The following is a 24,101-nucleotide window of genomic DNA, read 5'->3' on the forward strand; positions in this document are numbered from 1 at the left end:
TTAGAAAGCCAGTATGATAACTGCCGGACCATCACCTGATGGTTGCCTCACATTCCCAGCATGTGGGGTTAGCCCTCTCCTGCCCTGCTCATGTCTGACTAGCTGTAACAACAGCACAATGCATTCATCATTTGTTTGTGGTGATGATGGTCTAAACAAACCTACTGCACTGACAGTCATACAACAATGTAGCAAATACAATTATGTATAGTACATAATACTTGATATTGATAATAAACAACTATGTTGCTAGTTTTTGTATTTACTATACTATACTTTTTAATCATTATTTTAGAGGGTATTCTTTCTACCTACTAAAAAACAAGTTAAGTAAAACATCTTCAGGCAGGTCCTTTAGGAGATACTCCAAAAGAAACCATTGTTAATATAACAGATGACAGCTCTGGCCAGGCGCAGTGGCTCACGCCTGTAATCCTAGCACTTTGGGAGGCAGAGGTGGGCAGATCACAAGGTCAGTAGATCAAGACCATCCTTGCTAACACGGTGAAACCCTGTTTCTATTAAAAATACAAAAATTAGCTGGGTGTGGTGGTAGGCGCCTGTAGTCCCAGCTACTCGGTAGACTGAGGCAGGAGAACGGCTTGAACCCGGGAGGCGGAGCTTGCAGTGAGCCGAGATCGTGCCACTGCACTCCAGCTTGGGCCACAGAGCAAGACTCTGTCACAATTAAAAAAAAAAAAAAGACAACTCCATGCATGTTTTCGCCCTGAAGGCCTTCCAGCCAGGCAACATGTGGCGGACAAGTTATTTTCATGATACTAGCCCTGGGCAGGCATAGGCTAATATGTGTGTTAGTGTGTTAGTTTTAACAACAACAACAACAACAAAAAAACAGTTTAAAAAGAAAAAGAAAACATTTTATTTAGCTGTATAATGCGCTTGCATTTTAAGCTGTTATCACAAAATACTCACAAAGTTTAAAAACTTAAAAATTTATAAACTAAAAAAGTCATAGTAAGCTAAGATTAATTTATTATTAAAGAAAGAAAAATAATTTTTAATGAATTCAGCATAGCCTAAGTGTACAGTGTTTATAAAGTCTAGAATAGTGTACATTAATATCATACACTATTATCAATATCGTAGGCTTTAATATTCACTCACCATTCACTCAGTGACTCACCTAGAGCAATTTCCAGTCCCACACAAGGTCAATTAATGGTGAGTGTCCTATACAGGTGTACTTTTTAAATCTTTTATACCATATTTTTACTGTACATTTTTATGTTGAAATATGTTTGGACACACAAACACCATTTTGCTACAGTTGCCTCCAGTTTTCACTACAGTAACATGCTTTATAGATTTGTAGGCTAGAGCAACAGGCTATACTGTATAACCTAGGTGTGTAGTAGGCCATACCAGCTACGTTAGAGTAAGTACACTCTATCATGTTTGCACAACAAAATTTCCTAATGATGATGCATTTTGCAGAATATAACCCTGCTGTTAATCAATATAGGACTATATTAATACTACTGGGAATAAAACTCATAATAAATGATGAAAAGCAGCTGGAATTAAATACACTGTATCAAGAAGTAAATTAATAAAAAATAATGTACATGAAGAATAGATGTGGCTGACCCATTAGATTGGTGATTAGACAATCACCAATTGTGTTTGAAGAAATGTGTGTTTGAAGAAATGCACTAACAAGAACATCAGAAAAAGCATTTGAAGATATGAAAGAATGTTTCACTAAAATGTAGGAAAATTAAATCTATGGATCACAGATCAACCTAAAGAGGCAAAATAATTAATCTCCTACCAAACATATCCTGGTGAAGATGCTCAATCTCAAAGATTTGAAAAGTCAGATACAAATTCAGGTGAAAAAAACCCCAAAAAACAAATTGCTAACAAATAGGCAAAACATGAGGCTCACCTTGAACATCTCTAGGTGCATGCAATTTTGATGAGGTGATTTCAGTATGGAAAGTTTGACAGATCCTTTTCACATTTCCCTTTTGGCAGAGGAACATACTGGTTTAACTTAGAACAAAAATTAACTTTATGTTAATTACTTGTAAATTGTTTAATAATATATAGAACAGATGCCTTAGTCTATCTTAAATATGCATCCTATTCCTGACTTTGCTTTGGAAGATATGCTTGTGTATGTATCATTAAGATTGTCGACTGGGAGCGGTGGCTCACGCCTGTAATCCCAGCACTTTGGGAGACTAAGGCAGGTGGATCATGAAGTCAGGAGATCCAGACCATTCTGGCTAACATGGTGAAGCCCCGTCTCTACTACAAATATAAAAAATTAACCCGGCAAAGTGGCACATACCTATAGTTCCACTTACTGGGGAGGCTGAGGCAGGAGAATGGCTTGAATCCAGGAGGCAGAGGTTGCAGTGAGCCAAGATCGCGCCATTGCACTCTAGCCTGGGCGACAGAGTGAGACTCATCAAAAAAAAAAAAAAAAAAAAAAAAAAAAAAAAAAAAAAACTTTGTCTAGTTTTCTCTACTTGATGTAAAAAATGTCAGTAGTATGATGATCATTTATTATGATTTTGTTTTCAATTTGGCCTTAGATTTTCATTGTTATCTTCATATATTGCCTCTTTGCCACATACATTTGCTGTATTTATATATTTTTATTGAATTATTCCCTTCCACAACTAAAAAATTACTTCTTTTGTTCAATTTGATGCTTTTTATCATGAATTCTAAATTTGTATGATATTAATATCTTGACCCAGGATTTTATTTTTTCTGAATTTCTTTATTGTGTGTTTGAACTGCATTTACATTAAACTTTTAAAAAATATTTTATTTTAGGTAAATCTTTAATAGTGTCATACATTTTAAAGGTATATTTCAAATGACTTTATTTTAGTAGACATACTTATTTATTGAACCTTGTATCTCTTAGCTTGCTTTACTTGTTCTGTGTTTTGATTTTTTAAAAAATATCTTTCCATTTTTATTTTTTAAATTTCTATCTTTTTCTACAAGTCACCTTGTTTTAATTTTATCTTTTTACTCAACTCTGCAATTGGAGATAAATAATTGGTTTTAGATTTTCCTATTATTATTAGTCATTTAAACAACAAAAGTGCTAATAGCTACCATATTTCTCAAATACATAAAAAATACAAAACATATTGTATTTACATGTCTTATCTCCTTTTTTCAATTTCAGTTTTTTATGCTCTGATAGTTTTTGCTTCGTCTTTTAGATCCAATATACCGTTGTTGCTGTTATTATGTCACTTAAACATCATTCAAAAAATTATAACTTTCCATATAATGTTAAATTAAATTTAAATTTTATTTTGTATTATTTTTTATTTTTTTAAATCCAGATATTCTAAAACAGCATTTATTCACACAATTTCCTCTGCAATTAAGAATTCCTTTCTTAAAATTAAAGATCAGTCACATTTTTCGTATGTTGAAATTCCACTGACAGCATGTAGGGCATAAATTGATCTCAAATAGCTATTAAAATTTATTACATAATATAATTTTGAAGGATATATATTTTATCTTCTTTGGATAATACTAACGTTTTTATTAGTGTTATCCATGCTATGTAACAGCTGCATTTATGAAACAGATTGAGTTTAAAGCCAGTTATGGTTTGAATGTATCTCCCAAAAAGCATGTATTGGAAACTCAATCCCCAGTGTGATAATGTTGGGGAGTGGGGGCTACTAAGTGGTGTTTAGGTCATGATGGCCACCCTTACAAATGAATTAATGCTGATTATAAAAGGGCTTGAGGTTGTGATTTTGATATCTTGCCCTTTCTTGCCCTTTTGCCTTCTCTCATGAGATGATGCAGCAAGCCCTCATAGGTGCCAGTCTTTTGATCTTGGGCTTCCCAGCCTCCAGAATCCTAATAAATACATTTCTGTTTATTATAAATTACCCAGTCTCAGGTATTCTTTTAAAGCAGCACAGAAAAGACTAAGATAATCACACTGCAATATTATTTACAGAGATACATTTTGACCAGGTTTAATTATCCTAGTTTGAAAAATTAATATTAAAAAATCTTAGCAACGAATTTCTGTATTTTATGATTGACAATGTTATTCAATAATTATACACTGCACTTTCTAAGAGGATGCATAAGAATCTTTTTCCCTTGATTTCAATAATAGAGTGGTAATTCTGGGTGATATTTTAGTTATATTAATACATTGCTATCAAATTCCCAATCATGAAACTCTTTGTCTGAGTTCCTTGAATTTTACAGTCAAGTTTATGAAAGCATGTGACATTTTCTTGTCCTAAAATTTTTTTATCCTTATTTCCTTTTTTCAAAATTTATTTACGTAAGATGCCAAATTTCTCACTTAATAATTTTTGTCACTTTGTCTGTGGTTTACACATAACCTTGTAGATAAACCTTATTTAGGAGTAAGACAAAGTTTAAATTAATAGCAATACATATAAATAGATAGAAATGCAAGCCATATGAAATTAAGTATAAAATAAGATGTTAAGTGACACTGAAATGGGATAGAACAGTTCAGACTGTTCAAGTGGTTAGAAAAGACTTCATGAAGGAAGTAGGTTTTAAGCTTGAATTTGAGCGAATTACAAGCTTTTTATAGAAAGAGGAGTGGGAAGAGTACTTTTGCATTAGAAAAAAAAAAAATACATGGAAAAGACAAAGCTGGAAAGGCACATTTGAGGACTGAATAGATCATTCTACTGTGACAAAATTTCCTGTAAGTGAAGAGAGTTATAAAGTTAAAACAGGCATTGGGACAAGAAAATGTGAAGATCAATTAATAGCTACGAACTTTACCCTGCTGGCACATGGGTGTCATTGATAGTTGATGGAAGGTAAGTTAACATTAATAAAACTATTATTAGTTTCAAAAAATTACTGGCAATAACTTGTGGAATTCATTGGAAACGAAAAGAGATAAGGAGAGCCATTAGGAAACTATTGTAATAGTTCAGTCCTAATATGTCACACAGAATACAGATGTTTAACAAATGGTCATTAAATAAATTAATGGCTGAAATAACAATTGAGTAAATTAGAGGAAAAGGGAAATTCGATTTACTAAAATGGATGTGAAAATAATGATGAGATATAATTATAAAAACAATAATGATGAAAAATGATATTTTAACAGAATTATAAACCAATTTCAAAAGAAAATGTAAAAAAGATTAGAAATTTGAATAGCTGAATTTCTCAGTACTGAAAATCTCAGTACTCTTTGCAAAACTGAGAAGGCAAGAAGAGTAACACCTTTACTAAAGACGACTGTTTTGATTTTTAATAAGAATGAATTGGAGGTGAAAAAATTCTAGGTGGAAATTTTAAAGTTATATTTGGAATGCAAGATTATAAGCCAAAGAGTTTGTTTGTTTCACTCACTGATTTATATCAAACACTTAGAAAAGTGCATGGTAGAGTAAGCACTTGATACACATTTCTTAAATGGAATTTAATTGTTTAGCCAAATGTGACTGAAGGTTATAAGAGACACTGTGTCTGCTGATAGTTATGTACATTATATTTAGCAAAACAATATTAAAGGAGCTGCTGGAGGTATACATAAAATAAAATGGTAATGCTGTTTCATAGCATGCGTTTTTAAACATGCTTTTTAGCTGGAATTTACTATAGCCTTATTGGATTTTCTTTTCAAATATTCTCAATAATATTTGAGTAGAGATTGCGCTCACCATCAACCATAACTTAAAACACCCCATGGATTTATATAAAAATTGACTTTATATCTTGTACTTTATTGGGAGGTTGTGGCATGTTTTGTGTGAAACTCTTCCTTCTAGATTAAAAATATTTTGGTATATCTTATGTCATATATTATTTTCTTAGAAGCATGATATAAACAGAAAAGAGATTAAGAGCAAACAGTTGTTAAAGTTGCATAAAAGGTTTCTCTTCCTACCATTGTTAAATAAAATTAGTTCATTGACTGCATTAGTTCTTTTTAGTGTTTACTATATTACTGAAAAAATTGGTATAGGCGCTAATAGTATTATAGTTGTTTGGAGATGTCTGAAACAAAAGCAGAAAGTAAAAGGCATAATTTTATTTCATCAAAAATAATAAATATGAGCAAATCTTCTTTTCTTGCTCATTATCATAATAACCTACATCTGATTTGTGAAATATTCATGAGGTCTTTAAATTACGAAGATTTTATTTTTATACTCTTTGAAAGTAGAAAAAAAGTCAAGTGATGATCTGATACTGCTACCATTGTATTAGCAATGTAAATTTTAAATTACATACTAACTTATTTCCCATGATATTTTATTGATTGTTTTGTTTGTTTTTGGTTCCATTTCAATTGATCAAATGAGTTAAAACTTACGGTATTGAGATTTCTCAGTGATATTTTCATCAATATTAGACAAAATTCAAATGGTACAATTTCTTCTTGCCTAAATAAAAACGTTAATTTTATGATGTAGTTGTCTATTCTTTTTTGCATGGGCTGGTTTCTTACACAAGTTATTGTTTAATATAGCTATGTAAGTACAAAAGTGATGTTTTAAACGTCTCATATCCCATTTATAATAATCAACATTTTTTTTATGTTTTAAATTGAATTTTAATATTGAAAAAAATAAAACTGGGGAGAGTAGGAACACAGTCCTCCACCACCACCACAAATTGTGCATTAGAGTTTCCCACATTTGGGGAAATCACAGGGGTCAGCACACCCAGAGTTCAATGGATAAGCCTCACCCTGGAAAAACCACCTTCATGATTATGGTATCTCCATTTCCAGATAAGTATAATAATCAACATTTTAATTAAAAACTTGCCTAAGTCATTATAGAGCCTAGAAACAATAGCCAAATAAGAAAGAAAGAAAGAAAGAAAGAAAGAAAGAAAGAAAGAAAGAAAGAAAGAAAGAAAGAAAGAAAGAAAGAAAATTTAAAAATTGAAAGAAAATATACTATCAATTGAACTTAATATCAAATAAATACTTATCCTATTATATCAGCATGACTTTACTCTTTCTAAAGCTCCTAATTGCATAAGCCACATAATAATTATTCCCACTATGCATAAGAACTTTTTGCAATTGTGTGAATCTATTAATTGTTTCATGGCCCAAAACAAAAAAGAAATTGTCCAGAGGAAGGCAAACACTATGTGGCCTTCAGATTCTGAAGAAAATTAATTCAGGATCATGTTAGCTTCCATAAAATATATCCAGAAGTCTGAATTGCTGATCCTCTTAACCATCATTTCTTAACCCTTAAATTGTTCTTCTACTTTTCAGTGTTCATTTAAAAACTCAGAAATGCAAGTAGATGTTTCCCTTTTATCATCTGTGTTTATGATGATATAAATAACTTTTGCTTCTTTCTAAAAACTTTTATGTGATTTATTCAAATGCTTAATGCTTAATCCACTTCTCTTAAAAACCAAACTAAAACGTAAGTGTTTTCATAAAATGATGCACATAAGTAAGGGTTTACTTTATTAGAAAATTAATAAAATTGATGCATACAGCACTCATCAGGTCTCTGTGTCTCTAGATTGTTTCTCTTATTCTTAAAATCATTATCATCTAGCTAACTCTTACTCATCTAGACTATATTTTTTCTATTGGCCACTTGGTTAAGTGGGGAACTACATTGCCTAGAATCCCTTTTTTGTTGGGTTCTTGATTAGAGTTGGCCTAAAGAGAAACTTGTGGAAGATTTGAGAAGTGAGGTAACCACCATTACCCTCTAAGAGGGTTTTTGTGGTCACATAGATGGCAGAGAGACCCAAGGGTACCTGGTAGATTTCAGATTGTTTTTGAACTCCTCCACTCTATGTCTGTCTTGTCTACCCAATTGCTAATAATCTGACAAACAGCAGTGACCCCAGATCAAAATAAAGGCAAGAGTTATACAGCAGTAGTAGCTTCCTCGCAAATTCTTTAGGAATTTCCCTTCACAGTCCTCTTATGAAATTGGATTTTCTTAGCTTTTCCTCTGCAGGTACTTAGGGAGGAAGTACTTCAGACAGAAGCTAGTGACTTGTTCTCTGATTGTCTAACTCTTCTCTTCCAACCTTCAATTCTCCCGTTTAGCCTCACAACTCTAAGGTTTAATACTTGTACTAAACTTTTAATTCTATAACTCATATTGAGACAGGACAATGTGGTCTGGAAGCAAAGAACCTAAGGCCAATGTGCACTGACTCCCTAAAACTGAATCAAAAGTAAAACCTCACCTCTCTACACCCAAATAACAAAGGGATAAGAGGCTACTCCCTTTGCAACACCCCCTCCCATTCCACTGCATCACAGACAAAAAATGGAAAGCACCTCTGATTGGTCCCCACCCTCAATCAATCAGACTGGTGATGGGCCAAGTCTTCATTTGCACAGAACGTAACTTTGTAACTTCACTTCAGTATCTGATTGGTCACCTCCTGTAACTAATCAGACTGGTTGCAGGTCAAGTCTTCATTTATGTAGGATGTAACCAAGTAACCCAAGGGAAACCTCTAGAGGGTATTTGAACCCTAGAAAATTCTGTAATGAGTTCTCTTGAGCTGCTTGCTTGAGCCTACTCCTACTCTGTGGAGTGTATTTTTATTTCAATAAATCTGTGATTTTTTGTTTCATTCTTTTGTTGCTTTGTGTGTTTTGTCAAAATCTTTGTTCAACATACCAAGAATCTGGATGACTCATAGTCAAGACCCTCCACCAGTAACATTATAATGACTCTGCTTCCTTGTCTGAACTCCAACTGATAAATTATCTGTCATATTTTGGCTCAAATGTCATTTTGCTAAGAAAATGTTTACTTAGTTATTCTCTCTTTTCATGTCTTATGGACTAGATCAGGTAATCTCCTAAATACTCCTATAGCTCCTAGCATCCCAGCACGTTGCTTCAAAATCGATTACTCTTGAATTCTATTTATCTACTGATTTATCCATCTATATATTTACACGTGATTAATGTCTGTTTCTAAATAACAAATCTATGGCAACAGAAAAATGTCTGATATATTCATTATTATGTATAAAGATGCTATCACACTGCCTGGTGCAGAACAGGCACTCAATATACATTGCTGATTAAATGAATAAGCATAGGACTCTGTTCTACACACATTTTGTTTAAGCAAATATGAAATAATGTGTAATTTTAGTTCACCACCTCTTTAACGGAGCATTAAATAACATGTTAGATTAAAACATCTTGTACTCTGCCACAGATTCATTGATATAAATGAAGATTCTCAAATAATATATACATTAAGAAAAAGAAACACACACATTAACACAAAAACTGTTACACTTCAAAATTAAACTCAAAAGACTGCTTTTCCACATCTACACTCTATGGATTTACTCTCTTTCTTATATTTAGGTATACATATTTTGAATTTTGTTCAAAACTAATAAAACTCATGCTTTTACTTATAATATTTTTGAACTATCAGCAATGACATCAGACTAGCCATCATTTTCTTTTCTTACTTAGGTATTATTTTGAATTACTATAAGTGACCACTAATTTGATGCATAATACTCTACAATCTACTGTACAATTTGCTATCCCATATATTAAGCTATATGTAAAGTAAAATTTACAATAAATCTTTATATTCACAGAGAATTTATCAGAACAAATTCAGATATATTTCATTACATATCCTCCAGGTAAAATTTATTGAAAAACTAAGTTAACGGCCAGGCATGGTGGTGCACGCCTGTAATCCCAGCACTTTGGGAGGCCGAGGCAGACAGATCACGAAGTTAGGAGATCAAGACCATCCTGGCTACTATGGTGAAACCCTGTCTCTACTAAACATACAAAAAATTAGCCAGGCGTGGTGGCGGTCACCTGTAGTCCCAGCTACCTGGGAGACTGAGGCAGGATAATTGCTTGAACCCAGGAGGCGGAGGTTGCAGTGGGCCGAGATGCCGCCAGCCTGGGCGACAGAACAAGACTCCATGTCAAAAAAAAAAAAAAAGAAAGAAAGAGAAGAAAAAAAAGAAAACTAAGTTAACTAATTTAGCCATACTGTTTTCCCGAGTTTTCCAGTCTATTTAATAAGGAGCTTATCAGAAGTTGTTCTAATGAGTTTCAGCACTTCATGAGCGTCTTAGTTTTGTGTCTTAAAATGTAATTTTATTTTTAATCTAATCCTTCCATCTTTTTTTTGTTCAACTATTTCAGACAATATCACAGCTCCTAGGCTGGATCAGATACTTTCCTACATATGTGGTTGATTATAGATCTATAGTCAACTATATAAATATGGCTCAACTTGATTGAAAAAACTGCATTGGTTAGCTGTGAGTGGTGGTACATGCCTGTAGTCCCAGCTACTTTGAAGGCTGAAATGGGATAATTGCTTGAGCCCATGAGTTTGAATACAGCTTTGGCAACATAGTAAGACACCATCTCTTTTAAACAACAAAACAAAACAAAGCAAAAACTTGAATTGGTATATTGTATTACATTTGAAAAAAAATATTTGAAAGTATGAGCTTTTTTTTTTTATACTTCAACAGAAACTGTATTGTAACAGGTACATTAGTGTAGCTACACAGGTTGTGGTACACAGACTGTGCTACACAACTTTAGCAGTGCCATATTCTTAGCCTGGGATATAAATGATGCGCTGTGAAGTTCTACAGGTGCTGTAAGGATACATTCATATCAATGGAAATTTCTGATGATATTAATGTCAATGAAATATTAATATATTTTTCTCTCTTGAAACGTATATCAATAAAAACTATTGATTAAAAGCCTCTGGGTTGTTGAAAAGATTTTACATTTTTTTATCTATAGTAATACTTTTGAACGACAGAAATCTAGCCCAATTTCTTTAAACAAATCACAAGCTTACATAGTAGATGTAACCTATCAGTAAGAGTCATGAAGACAGAAAGTACTGGAGATGTTTCAAATAGAAAAGAATTTAACACTGGGAATTAGAGGTCTGCATATTTGCTGGAGGGGCTAGAGTAGTGAAGATCAGGGAACTTTTAGTAAACTTTACAAAACCAAGAATAGAAGAATGGCAGAAAATTAGCACTGATGTTCTCAACTGCCTAAAATATTAGACTGAATGGTTCTCAGGAGGACATATGGAAGGTGCTGGCAAAACCTCATGGCAACTGACATTTGCCAGAGTCACATGTCTGCCCAGAGCTTTTGACTGAAAGATAATTATTCTACTTTTCTTCTATCTTTGAAATATTTTGTAATTATCTCTCATTGGTAAGATCTAACCATACTTACAAGAGATGCTGGGAAATTCAGTTTCTAAATCCTAATTCCTGTCATATATAAAAAAGCTTAAAAAACAAGAGTTGTTATATCTAAAGTAGTGTCTGTTTTTGATATAGAAATCTATTTAGAAGCATTTTACCTGTTCAAATCCCAACCCAATGTCTAATTTTTTATTCTAATATTCTTTTCTTGTCTATTGGTAACAATTAAGCTCTTCTAAAAGTGATGTTACACAGTTTTATTGTCACACATATACCTTTGAATTCTTAAATAATAACTAACTTTTCTAATTATTCTCTTGAAGGAAAGTTACAGTACGTATACATATACAGCCTTGAAGTAGCATGTGTGAAAAACATCTGAAAAAAATTAAGGTTTCTGGACAGATGTTATAAGAGTCTCGTAGAAAAAGCTATCAGCATTACAATCCCAATTCTAATTTACTTTACATCAGGCATTTAAATTTATTATCTTTAAGCCATATGTTCCAAATGAAGCTTGGTTCTATATTCATGAATCAGTTGACAATGAATAGTTAAGTTCTGCTAATTCAGAAAGGTGAAGTTGAGTGAGCTTATTTAAATGGCAGAATATTTGTAACTACAAATTCTACATTCCATCAGAAGACTTCCAAAAAAGACCTGCCATATGTTTTCAACCATGACGGAAACGGTTCTTTAAAAAACTCTGCAAATTTTATGCAGCTACATTGAGAATATCTTAGCATTTCTATTAAAATTTTATTTTGAGAGTTTTAAATTTGGCTATAAAATTTATTGTAGACTGAAATTTAGCATGTGAAACCTAAAAAAAATTAAGTAACATAATATATTAAAATAAGTAAATGATTTTAACATTTTATATATGTCTTTAACACCTCAACAGCAGAGTTAGATTTGACTCATTTAAAAAATTGTGTCCTATGGACTACTAGTACCTCACTTAGGTATCATAATAATCTGCACCAGCATAGGCAGTCACAATGTTCAGGATCATTGTTCTCCATTTGCTGAAAAGAGAAAAGAAATGTCTACAGGTATAAAAACTGGGGCTGGGAGTGAAGTATATCCTGGACTTCCAAAAATCTCAATTCAAAAGTTAAGGATATTACAGAGTCTCTGGAAAGTAGCCTAAGAGTAAGTGGGAAGCAATTTGTGTTATCAGAGAAAATTTAGTGACTGAATATCAAAATGCTTAAATAGAACCTGAACATTTAAACTGAGACATTTCACTCTGAAGGAATCAGTGAAGGTTGTGTTGCAATATAAGGCATGATCCTCTCCCTTCACATACTTATCCCAATCAGAGTGGGTATATATTTTGAGCTCAGAACATTTGCAGAACCGCCCTGCTCCTATCTACTGCATAGTTCCAAGAACATCCTTCATGGAGGAATATGGTTAATTGTATAAGAGCTTAATCCGAGTAAAAGCGATGAGGCAGAAGAGTTGAGAACTTCTGTACGTTCTGTCAAAGTTGTATTCTAATCAGAAAAAGCTGGGTTTGAGTCCTGACTTCTGTCATCTTCAGCCTGTGTGATCTTGGACAACAAAATAACCTCTCTAAATTTCAATTTACTGATCTGTAAAATGCACTGATAATGTTATCTTCACAAGATTTTAAAATTAGAATTAACTTGATCAATATAAAGTACCAGGCACTGTGTTAAAAACTGTTGAGAAAGACATAACACACACACATATATATATGTTATGCATGTATAATATATATAAATTATAGTCTTTTAAGTATAAATATAATCAAACTACAATATAAAAGCTTGTAGCATGACTATATATATACTCTCAAAAGAATATAATTTACAGATATGTATAGTATATATATATAATTTATTTCTTTCTCAACAGTTTTTCGCACAGTGCTTGTCTTACGACAAGGTCTTAATAAGTACTTATTGTGTGAACTGAGAAAATGCAAAAAATTTGCAGGACTGCATAAATCTGAAAGATTAATGCATATATATATACACACACACACACATATATTGAATATATAAGTATATTGAGTATGTATGGGGGGATGTGTGTGTTCATATGTATATTCAAAAGTCTGTAGTTTCAAAAGTGTGTCTGGTAAAAAAGAAATAATTTTAATAGCATGGGATAAGGGTTGATAAAGTTTGGTACAGAGTTCATTTTATATCAGATCGAGATGTTTGAAACAACTTAGGTGTGATGAAACATGTTTCAAAGAAAGAATTGCAATTGAGCATATGAATAAAAGAATGGAAAAAGCTCTAGCAGCAGGAAGAGCACATGTAAACAAGTAATGAGAGCAATAAATAATTTAACTTGGAAAAAGTCCATAATTATTGTAGTGGCCCCAAAAAAAGAACAATATGCAAGGAAAAGTTGAAAAATACTTTCAAATCATATGGGAATCTACCAAGAGATTTTAGGCAGGTAACTGGTAGAATTAGATTTACATATTTAAAAAATTATTCTGTTAGCAGTATGACATACAGTGAGATTGAAATCACTGAGATCAATCAAGAAGCTACTCAATAATCTTAATAAAATGACTCAGTGTTTACCATCGGCAATTTTGAGAAAGTTATTTGACCTTATTTTAAGCCTCTCTTTCATTAGTATTATGTAAATATAAACATTGCAGGTTGAGTATACCTAATCCAAAAATCTAAAATTCAAAATGCTCAAAAATCTGAAATTTTTGGGTGCTGACATGACACCACAAGTAGAAAATTCCACACTGACCTCATGCGATGGGTCATGGTCAATACATAGGTTCACAACATGCAATTGTGATAGACCCCTTCCGATGTGATAGACCTTTCCTACACATATACGGATTCTCCCATATAAGCACAGACACAAAGGGTAATAAAATGGCATATGTTCAGGCCAGACTCACCAATGTCAGGTTCCCCGCAATGTCCCACATGAGGAAAAGAACTACGTGCGTTACTTATTGCATTTTTTCATTATTCTCAGGTCTGTGGTGTAAAGATAGAGTTGAAAATGTCAAGAGACCTAGAAATATCTTTATGGGTAACAGTGATTTAAAAAAGAGGAGGAATTTATATTTATCTATAGCACAGGAAGTCAAGCTGTTGGAGAGAAACCGGACAAGGGTGTAAGTGTAAAATGTTTTACAGAAGAGCATAGTGTTGGGATGACCACCATATGTGACCTGAAAAGGCAGAAAGATAAATTGTTAAATTTCTATGCTGAAAGTTTCAAACAGAAGTTAATGACAGTAGAAAAGTACTGCATTAAGCTAAAAATGAAGATCTCAATTATGTATTGGATAAGTAGATCCTTTAGTGTCACAGTGAACGCTGGCTTCTTAATGGTATGCTGTTCATGAAACAAATAAAGAAAAATCACAACAACCGAAAATTGAAGGGAACTGTGAACACTCAACAGGCTGGTCTCAGAAATTTAACAAAATACATGGCATTAAATTATTGAAAATTTGTGTTGTTAAAGCATCTGCAGATTATAAAGCAGCAGAGAAATTCGTTGATAAGGTTGCCAATATCATTGCTGGTTTTTAAAAAGATGATGCCAGAAGAAGTCTAAAATATTGATGAAATATCATTGTTTTGGCACTATTTTCCCATAAAAACACTGTGGTAGATCAGACAGCCCCTACATTAATTACAGATGCTAAGGACAGAATAACTGTGATGGGATGTGCTAGTATAGCAGATATGCGTAAGATTAAACTTGATGTAATAGGCAAAAGCTTGCATCCTCACTTTTTTTTTTTTTTTTTTTTTTTTTTTTACTGAGATGGAGTTTCACTCTTGTTGTCCAGGCTTGAGTTAAATGGCACGAACTCGGCTCACTGAAACCTCCGCCTCCCGTGTTCAAGCTATTCTCCCACCTCAGCCTCCTGAGTAGCTGGGAATACAGGCACACACCACCATGCTTGGCTAATTTTCTGTATTTTTAGTAGAGATGGTTTTTCACCATATTGGCCAGGCTGGTTTTGAACCCCTAGCCTCAAGCAATCCACCTGTCTCAGCCTCCCAAAATGCTAGGATTACAGGTGTGAGCCACCGCGCTTGGCCCCTTTCTATTTTCAAGCAATGAATTACTTACCAGTCCATTATTTTGCTAACAAAAAGGCATGGGTCACCAGAGACATTTTTTTCGATTAGTTTAACAAATATTTTGTGCCAAAGCCTTGTATTTACTGGAGGAAATTTGAACTGAATGACAACTGCAAGATTTTGTTACTCCTTTACAATTATTCTGCTCACCCTTCAGCTGAAATTCTCATCAAAAACAATGCTCATGCCATCTATGGTTCCCCTAAATGTGACTTAATTAATTCAGCCATGTGACCAGGGTATTCTTAGATCAACAGGAGTAAAAATAAAAATACTTACTTGAACAGTATGCTAGCAGTAGTCAACAGAGGCATGCGTGTGGAAGGTTTTCAAAAGGAGTTTACTGTGAAGGATGCTGTATATGCTGTTGCTAACACTTGGAACACAGCAACAAAAGACATAGTTGTACATGCCTGACAACAACCTCTGCCTTGCAACTATGTTCAGTGATTATGATGAACAAGGTGGTCACTTTGAAGAATTTTGTATTTCAAGTAAGGAAAAAGTGATGTCTGACTGGGTGTAAAAATAACCTTCAGAGTCTATCAGTAAGCTGGAAAAGGTGGATACCAAAGCAATTTTTAACATTAATAATGAGGCTCCTGTTATTCATTTTTTGACCAATGGTGAAGTAGACAAAATGGTTCTGAATTAAGGTAATTGTGAAAATAGGAACAATGAAGATGATGTTAACACTGGAGAAAAAATGCCTAGAGATGGTATGGTGAACATGTGTGATAGGCTTATTGAAGAACTGGAGCAGCATTCATTCAAAGCTGAACAAAAATGTGCCAGTTTGCAGAATCAAGAGATACTTCTAAGATAAAACCCACTGTTAATGAGGCAGATAACTCTGGAGGAAACACTTTAAAAAGCTACCCATTAGAATGCCTCCACATTCCTAGAGAACCTGCATCCTGGTCCTTCAGCTGCTTCTGTTGTTTCTTCTCACCAACAAAATAAAATGCAGTGCACAGTTACCTTTCAATCAAAACCAGCAACATAGGTAGAGTCTGTTGTTGCTTCTTCCTGTTTTTGTTTAACAGTGGATGTAGGTATTTTGGTGATTCTACTATGCTGCTTACCCTGAACATGTATTTCTTTTCAATGCATTAATGTTATATCGTATATTTTACTGTTAATTACTTATATGTGAATAAGTGTAAGAAAATGGTTGCTTATCAGTAACATATAAAGTCGGGGTCAAGAATGAGGATGATGCCAAAAAACGCAGATTGTCCACATGGGAGGTGGAGATAGTGACAGCTTTGTTTTCTGATGTTTCCATGTTCAAAGACTTTGTTTCATGAACAAAATTATTTAAAATATTATAAAAAATTACCTTCAGGCTATGTGCACAAGGTGTATATATATATATATACACATTTAGTGTTTAGACTAGGTTCCTGTCCCAAGATATTATATGTATGGAAACATTCCAAAATCTGAAGAAATCTGAAATTTAAAACATTTTTGTTCCCAAGCATTTTGGATAAGGGATATTCAAACTGTAATAATAATAATAATAATAATAACAACAACAATAATAGAGAAGGTCTTATTACCTAAGAAAGATCGAAACAATAATTACATGAGAGAATGTTTGTAAAAGCATTGAGCACTGTACCTGTAGAGGAACTGTTTGTGGTAGCTCACACTTTTCATTCCAGTCCAAATTGGTTCATGTGTGTAAACACATGGAGATATGTTTTTGCGTTGTCAAATGTTTTGTTTGTGATCACGCTGGAATGTAGGTAGAAGAAGGTGATGTGTTAAATCACTACAGCTCCTCTAGAACAATGCTTGTCACACATTAATATGCTTAAGATCACCTGAGTATTTTGTTAAAATGCAGAATCAGAGCAAGTAAGTCTGGAACGGGACTTGAGATTACACATTCCTAAAAAGCTCACAGGTGATGTTGATGCTTCTAGTCCAGAAACTGCTTTTGAGTTACAAAGTTCTAAGACACGCTTCTGTCTATGCTCCTAGCAGGTGGAGAGGCAGATTTTCAAAACCAAGTGCAGAAGCTACACAATTAATAGGTTGAAATGCCACTGTGACTCATTTCGCAGACCAGGTTTTATTTTCCACAAGAATTTCTCACCTTTTCCTACTTAAAAGCTATAGATAGCATGTAGACTAATTCTGTAATTTCATTACAGACTATTTAATTTCAGAATGTGGGTGAGAAGACATTCACTGGCTGTTTGTTTATTTTTTAAAACACATGGTCTTAAATTGGACATTTCAATGTACATATCATCATCGCTTACTTAGGGACCGTCGGCACAGATGCACAGATTTGACAACAGTTTCTCTGGAAAGGAGGGCCACGAGGTGAAATTTGAAGATGAGAAAATGAAAGGGTCAAAAATGGAAAATGTTCCATTGACTTGGTCAGAGATATGGAATTTCATGTGGAAAAATACTGTAGGTATTTCCTGGGGGAATAAAATTTGATCTGTCAGCAATTGGACAGATTTCTGAAAAAAAAATGCCTTTCAACTACCTTCAACCTAGGATCGATTTACAAAAAAAATCTTGCTTCTAAGCCCCTTGAGAACTTTTACTATTGAACCCCCTGAAGCTTTTTTAATTTTCAGGGGGTTAAGAAACAGGTGCCAAATAATGACTGGGGAAATAGTAAAATTATATTTACTTCAGAATGTTCCGCATACAGTTGCACAGCTAAGAGATAAGATATAATTCAACAAATGGTTTACCTTGATTCAAAATATTTTTACAGCCATAAAAATATATAATTCTAAAACACAGTTAAGTCAAACCGAGGTTTCTTTTTTCAAGCAAAAATCAATGCTTCCTTAGAATTGAACTCAAAATTGTTTACAATTATTCGATATTTAAACATATTTCAGTATTTTATGTTTAATATTATTATTCTGAAGGTATTATGAAAATACAGAAGAGTTAGAGAGAGGAGGATATTTCTTGCTGAGTAGAGCATATCAGTGGTACTTTGTTAGAAAGAAGACAATATTTTAGGCAATATAGGCAAAGCCAAAATATGTCTCTAATCTCATTTGAGGATGAGCATTCTGTATAAACACAATGGATTTGAGAAGTTTGTAAATCTCAATGCATAATCTTTAGGTACCAATGCACAAAGTAAAATCTGATAATGCAAAAAAATGGCTAATAAGGTAATTAGGCACCCTCCGATGTCAGCCAAGTGGATTTAGTACATCATCCAGACTTACTTGATTTTTATTTCAAAATGTATTGCAAAAGCTAAAGTTTAATATCTTTTTTTATCTGCTTTGTTTGTAATAAAGATTCAAAAGTTATCAGTTGCAAAGGAAAGAAATTCAATGTTTGGGTTAAACAAAATGTACCATTTCTGGAAAAATTGCTTTTTTCTTGTCTATTTTTTCTTGCTTCATACATCTGTGCTTTTGTACAATAAAAACTAGTTATCATGGCAACTGGAGAATCACATGTACTATCTCAGAGCTAAAATACTCTTTGAGAAATATTGTGTTCACTATTTGAATATGTATAATACTACATTTAGAAGAAAAATATTTTATAGATACCATTCATAACACTATACAGTACATTTTGTTTAATTTTTTTCAATAAATCATGTATTGTCAGTTCAGCAATATACTTAATAGTAGCAATGAAAAAATCGTAATATAATAATAAATTAAAGAAGGTTAAAAGTTTAACATTCTGGGCAAATCATATGACAACTGAATATCCTTTCTTTTCAATTGATTGTAAGTTTTTCTCATATATGTTCAAATTACAGTAAATATAGATATCAAGACATAATTAGAAACTAAAAAGGAAAAGGTTCAGAAACCCTGGTATAGATCATAAAATTACTACTCATTTACCATTACTCTATTACTCAAGATTTTTTTATGTGGCAATTTTCATAAAGGAGACAGTTATGGATTTACTTAACCAAATTTCTAGGAATAGAATAACTGAGGGATAACTACATTGCAAATAAGAAACTTTCCTATTAATTTTTAATGTATTTTTAGATTTTCTCTATTCTCCCCTAATTCCTGAGTTTGATAAAGCAGGGTGCACAGCCATACTGAGTTTCAAGGTTTACACCCTTTCTACTTTCAAACTAGACAGAGAAGGTAATTCCCATTTAGAGGGAGAAACTATCTTTCAAGGAAGATCCAGGGTATGGTACTTTATCTTTGAATAATTTAGCCATAAAAAAACAAAAACAAAACAAAACAAAAACTAGGAATTGGAAATGAAGGGTGGAATGACCATGACAGCTAAGAGAATTGCAATGTGATGGACAGCAATGATCCTGACCCCAATATGTGTACACTCTCATTATGCAGAAAATAAACACTGAGTTCAACTTCATCTTCTCTGAATTAAGCAATTCCCATTGTACAAGAATATTATTTACACATATCATATTCAGGAAAGCCTGTGTATCTTTCATTCAAATTTTCTTTCTTTGCCAGGAAAGATACATTCCCCTGTTTTGCAGCAGTAGAACTTTTGCCTCCATCAGGATTTATATAGATTTTCTTTACCATACTGTAGGGATAACTTAATATTTTGACATTTCAAAATAGATACATAACCTGAGTGGGCCAAATAATTAGCTGTGTCTTGCAAGGAGAACATCATAAATATATTAGCAGCCAGAAAATATAACCTAAGCTAAGGGTTTAGTTTTCTTCTCGTACCTTGTTCTAAACTCTTATAAATTATAAAAGACCTATACATTTCTAAATTGCAGCAACAAAAAGAAAATCAACCTCTACTGGTTACAAAAGTGGAGCCATTTGTTCATTGTCTTCACCTGTGTTTTCCTATTTTTTTCTCTATTTTTCTTTTCTTTTCTTTTCTTTTCTTTTCTTTTCTTTTCTTTTCTTTTCTTTTCTTTTCTTCTTTTCTCTTCTCTCTTCCGGGTTGAAACATCAGACAAATTTCAGGGAAAATCTATTCATTACACAATGATTTCAACTGAAGATACACATAGGAATTAGACCCAGACAAGTTAAAGACACTAAATAATCTTGCTAACTAACATTTATAATTAAGAGAATTATGTTTAAAGCTCTTTTTCACAAATAGTTAATATATGTAATTCCACAGATTAAAGTTGTGTACTTAAAACAAATCAAATGGCTCTCATTGAGAACTATAGCTCAAGTCAAACAATTAGGAATATAAAAATTTACAAATGGGGGTGAAGGTGTGGAGAAATGAATAGATGGAGCACAGAGGAATTTTAGGGCATCAAAAATATTCTGTATAATGCTATAATGGTTGATACATGTCACTGTACACTTTCAAACTGAGACAAAATCTACAGAACGTGTAACACCAAGAGTGAATGCTAATGCAAACTATGAACTTTGGGTGGTTAGGATGTGTCAAGGTAGGTTCACCAATTGTAACAATGTAGCACTCGGGGGTGGGGGCGGGTAATATTTGGGGAGGCTGTGCAAGTGTTGGGGGCAGGAGTACATAGGAAATCTACATATCTTCCTCTCAGTTTTGCTGTGAACTGCAATTGCTCTAATAATGTGTTTTGAAAAATCCAAACACTGTTACTATTAATAGTAAAAAGTATAAATCCTATTCACTTAACATGACTTTAGCAACATCATCACCATTGTGATTGTGATCAACAACATAATTTATGTGTTGAGTGATTAGGTTCCACAGGGGTAGTCACTGTAATTACCCATGTTTCCCAGCTAAGGAATTAGTGCAGATGTTGGATGAGTTGCACTAGAACACAGATAACATCTGCATGTCAAAGTCAAACAAAATTTTTCTGAGTGATACCTGTCTCTAAAAGGGGGAAGATAATTCGGGAGAATTTCAAAATCTATTTAATCCTAACTGAGTGGTAGAAGAGGATAAATTCCAAGTGAATCCTTAACCCATGAGAAGGCAGGATAATACACTATTGCCCAATTCCAGCCCTTCTGTACTCACTGATACACAGCTGGGCAATTTAAGCAATGCAATCACAAACTACTCTCTGCTTTTTTGCAGTGAAGATGCTGGTAATTCTCTCTGTCTCTCTCTTTTTTTAATGTAAAATGTTACCAGCGGACTTATTGTATATTCTCAGTTACTAATACCTCCTACCTCCAACTGTCCCTTACCCCCAACCCATTCCCTTCCATGCTGAAAAAGATGTCAAATTTTCTCTAAAAATTAAACTAAAGTAAATAAGAAATTTCTATGTTCTTAATCTAGAACACTTTGTATAGGCCTACACTATGCATGTGCTCCTACCAAGTGTTTTAGGTTGTATAAAAGTTGTCCTTGTTATTTAGAATCATTTTCATAATGTTTATACAATTGTCTTAATGCAAAAAACTCCAAAATTTTTGTGTGTTCAGTTTTATTCCCCAAAGCAGTTTTTATGTAACATTAATTCAAAGCAGTATTAAAAGCTTCCATGTTTAAAAGGGGAGGTAAAATGTTTGCAAAATTTTTGAGACATTAAAGAAAAGTAAATTATAGATTTATCATACCCTTTACTATGTTAGCTCACTGTTAGTCCCAAGAAAAAAAATATGGAAGTTGTTGAATTTCACAACTTAAACTGGGCATGGATCTCACTAGGCCCTTAATTTTTCTGGACGGGTCTCCTACAGGACTGATATTTTTGGAAACATTTTTTGGGAAACATGACACATGCAAATGTCAATATTATTCCCCAAACATATACTACACTTAAAATAATTTCGCTTTTGTTCATATAACACCTCCATACCTAAAATATTCCTCCATTCTCCTGATCTTCCAATTTTACCTGACAAATTTTTATCCATTCTTTACCACCAAGATCAAATATCACCTTTTCTATCAAATATTGTTTCTGTACTTCCCTAGGCAAAAAATAGTACTTAGCACATTTCAAATGTGTCTAATATGACTCTTATTTTTATAAAACTCTTCTCATCAAAAAATGACAACTCTAAGAGAAAAGAGAACATTTTTATCTGTGCTTATATTTTCATATTGTGAGAGTAGATATTATTTTTAATATGAGGACTTTGCCTTCTTTATTTTGAAATCTTCTGTCCAGATGAGTATACCATCCGAAGCTGTGGGGGATACGAAGATAAAACGCTGTAAGCTGGACAATTTGATCAAGGCTTAGGGACGGTTTAGGTAAGCAGTCAGAGATAAGAGTAAATAAGCTGATTGAGAACATATTTTAAAGTGCTTTAAATGCCTTAATAGTTGAGTATTTTCAATTTGCTAGGCAATAGGAAAGATTTCTGAGCAGGAAATAACCCAGCACGAAGCGGTATTTGGAGTGAGAGCTCTGGCGGCTGAATTTAGGAGAGATGGTAGTTGAGTAACTGATTAGAAAACTGATTGCAGCTAAAAAAAAAAAAAAAAAAAAAAAAAAAAAAAAGTGAGATGCAACGTTGGTCCAGACAAGTGTAACAATATTAGAAACAGAAAATAAGAATAAAATGTGATTTGATAGATATCTGAGGCACTTCATTGGTAAATTATGAAACTGGGTGAATGATCTAGGTGCTCAAGGAATGGGAGACATCAAAGATGACTTTGGTGTTTCCCAAGGGATTTTCTTGAAATTTAGTAGTACCTTGAGATAAAATTAGTAATCGGATTATTTTATTTCATGACATGCGGGAGAAAAAGGCCTTGATATGATGAGATAAAAGGAAAAGGAGAGACTTGTGGGTAGTAGAGGTTTATAGCCCCATGTGCACTGTAAACAATAGTGAAGAACATCTCATGGAATGACTCTTAACAATCTTTCTAGAAACAGCCCTGGCATATCCAGAAATAACTTGGAAACTGATGTAAAAGCAGTGATCATAATTAACACATTTCTGCTCAAATTTTTACTTTTAATGTATGTATGCTATTGGATCTTAATGATTTATGTTTGTTTGACAACATAATTATAAAATAATTAAAATGACAATAATGAAACAACAAGGCACTACTTTTGCCCAGTATAAATAATGTGAAATCTTACCATATACCTAATTTAAATTTAGAACATTTCATTTAATTAATTCTAATTTTAAAATAATAAAAATTCAACCTATTTTTCTACCTTTAAGCACAGAGGCTGTGTGCATATGTATTCCTCAGATCACAGAAGAGAGGAACATATCCTCTACCCACTCTGTCACCAACCCTCAATTCTTCACTGAAAATAGACTGAAACCCAGATGTCATTGGAATCTGTTGGCTATTCTAAAGTAAGCACTCCTGCTCTGCTGCTTTGAAAAGCAGCTGTCAAATGCCCTTGGCCTATATACATGTATGTATAGTGTATACAAGAAGCCATAGGGCATATATATTTAGAGCAGCATGACATTGAATGTGCTGAGTATCTCCTTTCCTGCTTTGGCCATGTCTAATGTGAGACATCACAGTATTTATGAAATTTCAGTCAGCTTTGTGTGAAGCACTCTCCCTTGTCACGTGTAGAAAGACTGAGATGGTCCTAAAAGCAAATTCGCTCTGAGTGTAAAAATCTCTCAGTGCCATCTTGTTTAAGATTTGTAATGACTCCTGCTAGAGACCTCCAAAAAGGAAGGTTCATAGATAAATTTAATTTACCTCATTAATCAAAAGAAAAACTTCTATAATGTACCCAGAGTTCCTTTACTGGACTACTATTATTTACGCTGTTTGCAAGTTTATAATTCTATGTACATATTCACACTTAGTTGTTTTTATTCTAGACCTTAAAATTTAAATATCATATTTATGTCATAAAATGGGCATGCATTA

General features: G+C 33.2%; 1 non-coding gene across 1 annotated transcript; it reads right to left on the reverse strand.

The window, feature by feature from the left end:
• Positions 1-6,607: 6,607 nt before the first annotated feature.
• On the reverse strand, positions 6,608-6,774 carry LOC112425881 (U1 spliceosomal RNA). The gene has a single exon (XR_003017068.2). It is a non-coding gene; the product is annotated as a U1 spliceosomal RNA (small nuclear RNA).
• Between the last annotated feature and the right edge of the window lie 17,327 nt (positions 6,775-24,101).

The sequence above is a fragment of the Macaca nemestrina genome, chromosome 2 (assembly GCF_043159975.1).
Source record: "Macaca nemestrina isolate mMacNem1 chromosome 2, mMacNem.hap1, whole genome shotgun sequence".
NCBI classification, from domain to species: Eukaryota; Metazoa; Chordata; class Mammalia; order Primates; family Cercopithecidae; genus Macaca; species Macaca nemestrina.